This window comes from Cupressus sempervirens, chromosome 7 (genome assembly GCF_028749045.1).
Source record: "Cupressus sempervirens isolate cs-2001-9-10 chromosome 7, ASM2874904v1, whole genome shotgun sequence".
Classification (NCBI taxonomy): Eukaryota; Viridiplantae; Streptophyta; class Pinopsida; order Cupressales; family Cupressaceae; genus Cupressus; species Cupressus sempervirens.
This window is the reverse complement of record NC_143124.1, coordinates 108,039,812-108,049,319: the sequence shown is the minus strand read 5'-3', so window position 1 is coordinate 108,049,319 and position 9,508 is coordinate 108,039,812.

Below are 9,508 nucleotides of genomic sequence, written 5' to 3'. Positions count from 1 at the left end.
CCAAAATATATGAGAGGAATGCAATGTAATCGAATCTAATTAGAGAAGAGAAGAAAGTGGAAATTACAAAGGCTATAGTAGTATAAGGAGTGGTAAAGATATATTTTTCATAGAAAGGTGATTTGTACATACAAAGGAATCTCACTCAAGAAACTATGTTGTAGATCAAAGATCAGCTATTGCTTCATCCTAATAGGTGGATTAGTCAAATCCTTTAACAAGGTAGACCTAATAGTGTTATGCAAATCTCTTTACCAAGTGCATACTTCATTGTATGTTTGTAAATCATTTAACAAGGTGGATCTAGTAGTCCTTATTGCTCCTAACAAGGTAGATCATCAGAAGTGATCAATGTAAGCCTTAACAGGTCAACTTTATACTATAGTACTAAAGCTTGTGGGTATCATCCCCACCCTAGTTTTACTTTTTATTTGGAAGGTTTTTAGGTCACCAAATCTATGTTTCAAAGTGTTTGCATGCTTTTATGTTTTTAGTTTCTTATGCATGCAATTAGTTCAAAATATATGCAAAGGATTAATTGGGTAATTAAAGACAGAAGTTTTAAAGTTATTGATTCACCCCTCCCTTCTTCTAAGTAACTTAGCCTTCATAATATTTCCAATAATTGGTATCAGAGCTTTGTGGTTCTTAGAGAATGTTTGATAGCTTGAGAAAAGATGAAGGATCATGGAGATATTCAAACTTGACAAGGCTATTGACAATGAGAAGCCAGATTTAGAAATGGCTATTACACAACTCAAGAAAGAAAAGGAGCAACTCTCTCAATCCCCAAAAAGAAGAAATGATATTGCAATTCAAATGAATGATCATCTCTACATTGAAGAAATAATTAAAGACCTTCATTCAGCAAGCAGCTCAGATGAAGAAAATCAAGCAATCAAAGAACTCTTAGAAGAGAATGGTTCACTGCAAGAAGAAGTAAGAAAACTAAAATTAGAGCAATAAATTCAGTCAATAAGGCTATGTGAAGTCATGGAAGATAAAAAAAAGATAAAAGTAGAAATAGAAGGAAAAGATAATGAGATTCAACATTTATCTCTTTAATAGGCTAACTTCATTAGTTAGCTCACCAATGCAAATGAAGAAATCATGAATCTAAGGTCAAAAAATGAAAGATTACAGAATGATTTAAACTCTGAAAGACAAATCAATGAAAGAATGATGAAATCCCAAGCATACATGAATCAATTGAATGAGAAAAATCTCTATAGAAAAAAAGGAAAAGTAAGAATTGGATGCAAAGAATAAGGTGAATCTTTCAAACAAGGAGCTCAAAAGAATCAATGACCTACTTGCAATCACTATGGTAAGATAGGTCATATATCAAACAAATGTTAGAGCAATGGAAATGGAAAATTCAATAGAAAGTGCTACAATTTCATTCAGCATGGTCAGAAGCCTAATGAATGCAAAGATAAACCAAGATTTGGAGGAAAATGTCACAAATGTAAGAAACATGGACACAAGTCATCACAATGCAAAACCAAGATATTGACTCCAGCAGAACAAATTGTGAAAGCTATATTTGGTTGGGACTACAACACTTAGTGTAGATGTAATTATTGTGGATAATTTGGACACATTGGAATTAATTGTGTTAAACATCATATGGGAAAGAGATATTGCTAAAAGATGTTTCATTTGTACAGAACTTGGTCATCTTGCCAAAAATTGTATGAATGCTGGAAGAATTGAAGATGAAAACAAGGCAAAGGTTGATAACATTAGAAAACAGATGAGACTACAATGGTTTGCAAATTCTAATGAGAATGCAAGTACAAACAATGATGAACAAGTCACTTAAGAATTGGGTGACTCCATCATTTCTACTTGATTTCTCAAAAGAGAATCGGAACTAGGCTACTAAAGATGACATTTAAATCAATTCTAGTTAATAGATCAACAAGATCCAAATCAGTATTCAAAATACAAAAAGATCATTGAGTAAAAAGGTACTAGTTACTATTGAGTTACTTTCCTTACCGAGTGAGCTCGAGTAACAGACTCTACTGAGTGAGGTCATAAATAACCGAGTCTTAAGTGGTTACCGAATGATGGAAGACTCTACTAAGTAATCGATGCAAGTGAAGTGGATGACAGTCTATCAATTTGATCTACCATTTGTACCAAGAATTTATGGTGGAATTTGAAAAAATTTTAAAATCAAAGTCATTTTTACTATGAAATTTGAAGAGCTATTATGCAATGCAATCTTCAAGTGCATTCAAGCGATTTGAGCAAATTATTACCAAAAGATTTCAAATTCTCTTAAAACCTATTGAGTGGAGATGGCATTCCACATCAGCAAGGAAAAACGAGGATCCAACATGTTGGTTTTAGGTGTAGAATGGAAAGCACCAAATTTCATGCTCACTCCTACAATCATAGAAAACATAGATCCGAGTGGAGTGCAGTCACAAATCCCTCGAAAGGGTACTGTTGATTAACGACATTTGTTTGCATTTTAAATGTACAATTGAAGATATTGGTACTTTGGAAATGGATGAAGCCCTAGAAAAGTTATGTGTGAATGGCATTTTGAAACCCGAGCATCAATATCTTGAGGCTAAAGGATTAACCCATATTCCTCACATGCCCCATGAATTTCGAGTGAAATGGATTAGATTTATTCTCAGTTGGGTGCACAATGGATAGTTATGGTTGGAACAACCAATTTTGATCATGAAGAAGATGATTCAAAGAATCACTGGTCTCCCAATGTTGGCCAAAGCCAAAATGACCAAAAACTTAGGTTGGGTTAAACTAGAGAAGAAAACCCTAGCAGAATGGGATGGTAGAGGCATGAAGATATGTAGTGTCATTGACATGGAATTAGAGTTTGGCATTCACATCATTGCACATAAGATCTATAGTTCAAGTAGGTTGAATTGTGTGTCATGCGAAGTAGTTGACCTTGCATACAATGTAGTCAAGAATAATCTTTCTCTTGAGCTTGCCAAGCTACTATTGAATCAATTCAACAAGAACATGGAGAGAATCAGAACATCAAAGAACAACCCATGTAAGTTTGTATTTCTATTTACATGTTTACTCTTTATGCTAAAAAATTCTTCCCTTCAAAAGGTTCAGTTGTTTGGAGAAAAGATGTACCAATACTCTACCAAATTAATGAGTAAATTGCTGAAATGGGAGAAAATTACTCTAGTATCATGGATAATCATTTTGATGCATTCAAGGAGAAAAAGAATAATAGATTTAGAATCCCCAAGAAACTAGTTGAGGATTACAAGGATGATGTATTTTTTATGTTAGATAGTAATAAGGTATACATTCAGGTAGTTAGGCCTATAATTGCATGGGTGAAACCACTAGGGTATGAGGTTAATATTGATGAAATAAAGGATATAATTGAGGCACTTATAAATGAACCAATGGAACCCAAGGCTGCATATTTTGGTACTTATGATGAAGCCAAAGCAAGGATAGAACTTGAAATCAAGCTCCCTTAGGTGGTAAGAAAAGGAAAGGAAAGAATTGCCAAGTTGAAAACAAGCACCACTCTTTTTTTGACCGAGGGAAAAGGTGAAGATGAAGAAGAATTAGAGAAAGATGAACCACTGAAGAAAAAGGGCAAGGTAATCATTACTAAACCTACCAAGCCATCCACTTTAGTGTTCACCAGGATATCCTTAAGAAAAAAAGCTGATAAGGAAAGAGGAGATATAATATTCAGAAAACCTCCACCCACCTTCCAAGATAGATTGAAAGAACTATAGGCAGGGGCCGGTATAATAAATTTTAAAGCACTAAAGTATGAAACTAGGACTGAAGAAGAACATAAGAAAATTGAAGATCTGGTGATGGATAAAATGGGTAACTAGAAATACTCACCTAACCATTTTATCTCTCAGATTCCTTATATTTTGATGGATAAGATTATACCAAGATGAGAATTTTCCATGCAAACTGTTAAAGACATCTATGTGCAAACCTTGAGGTAGCTTGTACCAAGATTAACTGACATAGAGGTAAAGGAATCTTTAAACAAAAATGAAGAGAAATTAACCTGAAAATTCAACACTTGTCTAGTATTCATGAAAGATATTGAGCATGTTGTAAAGAGTGCAACAAATACATGGAATAATGTATATTTCATAAACCAAGTGATTTTCTAGTCATCATAAGTGACAAGGTTGATGAAGATGACCAAGAAAAGCATGAAGGAGGAAATGATGAAGAAACAACACATTTTGATACTATTGATTATGAAGAGGAACAAGAGCAAGAGGCTATCAAGGAAGGAACATTGGATGATGAGGAAACTGACCTAGTTAAGATTTCTGTAGCAATTATTGCCTCACTTCCTTGCTCTCCAAGAAAAATAGTGATAACATTAAGCACAGAGACAACCTCAGTAGGATTGATTGTGACTACTACTGACAACACAAACATCCAATCAATCTTTGCACTAGTTCAGCTTAGCATATCATTGACTGAAGTATCAAGTACTTCATCTACCAAGCTATAGACTCTTCTCTCTTCAATTCTGATTGAGACATCAATTTTGGCTACTACAGTTAATGAGTATTTCTATAGTAAGTGCAGTATCAATTTTTGTGGCAAGTCCTATTATGTCTACTATTGTTTCCATTCCTAGTAAGAAAGAAATAAGTGCAAGGATAGTTGAGACCAAACCTCAACCAAGCACAAAATTTTTGGGCCAAGGAAAAGAAAAGGAGGAAATAGACCTTGATGAGGAAATAGTGATCCCAAATTAGGACATTTCCAAGATCAATCCAGATCAAATGTAGACCTTTGGTGAACTTCTCCAAAAGAAAGCCAAGCAACAGAGGCTAAGAGAGGAAAGAGACAAAGAAGTTAAAATCATTGAGGATGCAAAGAATATTTTGGTAGAGGCTCTAGGTATAGAGGTTGATTCTTCTCAACCAATTTTGAATCAGTTGGCAAAAGTAGTCGAGAAGTATAATGAAGATGTAGATGGACAAGACAATTTATTGCAGAAAGCAGAGAAGAAGTTTGAAAATAAAGTGTTAGAGCACATTGCTCAACAAATTTCCATTTACCAAGTAGAACTCTACTATTTTGGGCTCTCTAGAAACCCCTTGTACTAATGTATCATCAGTTTTTGGTAAGATACTTGATATTTCAAATTTTACTAAGGAAATAAAGGACAAAATGTCTAAGATTGATGAAGATCTCAAGGTGAGTGCATAGTAGTTGCAGCTCGACCCAAGTTCAAGTTCTACACATTTCAATAAGATTATATTTTTTATAGATAAGCAGGTAGAATTTCTTAGAGAAGAAGCAGGAATTGGATCTACATTGGTAGATATCCAAACTATGATTCTTCCTAACATGGATGCACTACAAAAGCATATTGCACATGCAAAAACCCTCATCCATGACAATAATTTCTCCATAGTAGATTGCATGATTGAGTTGTCAACAGAAGTATAGATTGCACTACAAATGTAAGGTCTTGCAGGACAATCGAGAAAAAACTTCGACACTCATACTAAAGGTACATTCAAATTTCTTGTCTCATTTTGGCATTACTATGTAAATATATAGAATAAATATTTTGCATTAATGTCAAAAATAGGGAGATAGATGGAGAAAGATGTAAAAAGTTATGGGGGTGAAAATTTATTGTAGAAAGATGTAAAGTTGTAAAGAAAATGGGGGAGAAAGATGTGAGATTAAAAGAAGCGTATAGCTAGTATATATTCTATATAGCAAGGAGATGTATAGTATACTATTCAGAAATATATGTTACAAAACCAATTTTGAAAAATCTCAAAAATAGTATACTCTATCGAGATAGAATTACATGGTGATAGATAAAGGTATTCAGGAACTTTTTGAATTCAGTTTTGATTGATAAGTGTTTTTGTCATTAATGCCAAAGGGGGAGATTGTTGACATATTTGTCAAGTTTGTTATTAGTGACATACACCTATTCAGATTGTAAGCATCTACCAAGCTTATTGTATAGTTAATAGTGTTAACCAAGCATTTCAGTTGTTACCAAGTTCTATAGTTGCTATTGAGTCCTTTGGACAAATTTCAGTGTGTGCTGAGCGATTACAACTATTGTGAAGATCAGTAGTGTAAATTGAGCATCTTAGTGTATGTTGAGTTTATCAGTGCAAACTAAGTTGTATAGTGCTTATTGAGTACACAGTTGATGTGATATAAGTTTAGTGTTAACTAAGCTAGTCAATGTTAACCAAGTGATTTAGTTTATATCGAGCTCATAGTGGAAGCATTGATTGAGTTATATAGTGTGAATCAAGTGATTCAATTTATATGCTAAGTTTCATAGTATTCATCGGTTCATCGATGTAGATAGAGTTCAAGACTAATTTGAAGTGATTAGTATGGATTGAGCTTCTATGTCTACCAAGTGCATGATGATGTTGAGCATTAAAAATGGATGTTGAGTATCAAAACGTCACTGAGTTAGTCTTTAGAACCCAAGTATCTATATTTGAGCCACATTTGTAATATTTGTGTAAACTTGTATTGTGACTGACTTTGTTATTGTGTAATTGGATTGGTATATATGTAATTTATTGTATCACATCCAAAATATATGAAGGGAGTGCAATGTAATTGAATCTAATTAGAGAAGAGAAGAAAGAGGAAATTACAAAGGTTATAGTAGTATAAGGAGCAACAAAGATATATCTATCACAACAAGGTAATTTGTACATATAAAGGAATCTCACTTAGAAAACAAGTTGCAGATTAGAGATCAGCTACTACTTCATCCTAATAGGTGGATTAGTGAAATCCTTTAACAAGCTAAACCTAACAGTCTTCTAGAAATCTCTTTACCAAATGCATACTTCATTGTATGTTTGTAAATCCTTAAACAAGGTGGACCTAGCAGTCCTTATTGCTCCTCATAGGGTAGATCATCAGTAGTGATCAATGTAAGCCTTAACAGGTCAACTTTATACTGCAGTACTAAAGATTTTGGGTATCATTCCCACCCCAGTTTTACTTTCTATTTGGAAGTTTTCTGGGTCACCAAATCTATGTGTCAAAGTGTTATGTATGCTTTTATGTTTTCAATTTCTTGTGCATGCAATTAATTTTGAATATATGCAATAAGATTAATTAGGTAGTTAAAGATAGAAGTTTTAAAGTTACTAATTAACCCTTACCCTCTTAGTAACTTAGCCTTTCATAATATTTGCAACATTAATATGAATCATTTCCTCTTGAAAACTTGTCAAAAATGTTCCTTCTAGTTACATGAAATACTTAACTAGAATTTTCAACTTTGAATGTATTGTTGATCTACCAATGTTAAATGTTGATACTCTAGTCAGTGCAAGGAGTAATACAGGGGAGTTATTTGGCATTGCAACTTGTTTAGATATTTAGTAATTCCACCAATCAAATATGACTTTCCCATACCTGCAGTTCCTTGAGCAATCATATACAATGGATTTACACTCTCACTTGCTTGATAGTGTGTCATAATGATGTTAAATTCCTTTTTTTGTCTCACTAAAATTTGTTACATGTTGATATTTTTCTCTATGGAAAAATCTAAAACCAATCCATTTTCTCCCATTCTATTGATAAAATTTATTGCCACATTTCTTTCTTCATCTTACCTATATGTATTTGATTGATTATGGTATCTATCTATATCCCTTCATCCCAACATATCAATTTTAGAAACATGCATTTCTTGTCCATGATGCAACTGTGAAATTATTTCCCATTTATACTCTATAGTATTAACTTGACCAATAATATTTTCTTCCCTTTTTGTTTCAATAATATTCTCACTGTCTTATGATTCTATTACTTTTTTAACATGCCACAAAACATAGTTAAATGATTCCTAATTTGAAATGATGGTGTTATTATCTTCACCAATATCAATTGTGATTAATTTGAACCTTTTGTACAAAAGCAATTCTAAGAAACCAAAGTCAACAAACTTTCCAGATTGGTGTGATAGAATAGTTACAAATCTTGGATATACCCTGACAATTCCATTATTCTATATCTTCTTTTCCATTTATTTTTATTTTTTCTATCCTTGTTAAATTTTCATGATCTGGAGGCATCAATCAATGGCAAATTTTCCATAGAGTTGGGTCTCCTTTTAATATATGCATCAATAAAGGATTCTTTTGTCTCGTCACTTTCACCTTCATTTGTTTTTGTTATTGGTTTGAAAGTTTTGCATGAAACATTTAGATTAACAACTTTTGTGCTACATTGAACCAATGGAAGTTCTAGTAGCATATGAAATGTCTCTTGAGCTCCAAGATCTCTTTCAACTATAGTTTTAGTTAAAAGTTTCCTATACACCTTTGAGGAAAAGTCATCAAGATTCTCGATATTGGCCAAACACATTAGCATTTGATGGTAGGTTTCTAAGTTTCTTTCTACCTTTGCTGTATATTTTGCAATGTATCTAATAACCACATGCTCTAACAAAAACTAGCTTCCAATCAATATTAGCTCTCCAAAACTGGAGTATGTAATGATTGTATGTTTTAACTCTATCATCATTTCTAGCATGCTCAAACTTTTTTTCACTAGTTTCAATGTCCTCATATAACTTTGAACCATTTAGATTTAGAGGGCGGGGGGCATTATACCTATACATGTGAAAAAAATATTTTATATTACACTAAATAGTCACTAAATTTATTATCTATATGAAATATACCATTGAAACAATTTCTAACTAGAAGCCATTTTCCCTTCCATTTTCCTAAGACATGCACCCTCCTTACACATTGTATGCCTTTTGATAGTATCTATAATTTCCCCATAATCTCGATCAAAATCTACATCCATAAGTTTTCTTGTGTCTCTTAAGCATGGATGTTGTGAATTTTTTTGAAATGCCTAAATCAAATCACTTCTAATTTAAAAATTGTTCAACATAAGAATAAATAACTCTATATTAAAGCTAAACAAAATTTATAAACTTATTGTAGATATACATGAATGTTATGTTGGTGAGCATCAACTCTTGGATTCCATGCATGAACAATCTTGTTAAAATAATTTCTAGCTTTATTTACCTTCTCTTCATTATGCCAATCTATTAAATCCATATTTTGAGCACCATGAAGCCATAAGAAACCATGTACATGTGGAGACCCCCTATGTTGTGATTCATATCTAGACCAAAAGTCTTTAACATTCAATCCCTTTTCTAACATCTCCTTTCAAACACAATATGTTTGAGGTCAATGTAGTGAGTGACAATGTGAGGGTAGTAAACAAAAATTTTGTCTTCTCCAATTTTGGGCTTCTCTTAGGTTAGTTGGAAAAGTTCCTAGAATTAGAGCATGTAGATCAAGCCAATACATGTCAATTGCACTTGATGTAAAGAAAATTGTAGGCGTCCCTAACTACCTAAGAATTTCACATACTTATCCTTGATTTGTAGTCCAATATTACCTTGTGCCTCACAAATTTGTACCAAATTACATCAATTAATCATCAAGATGAGAATTTA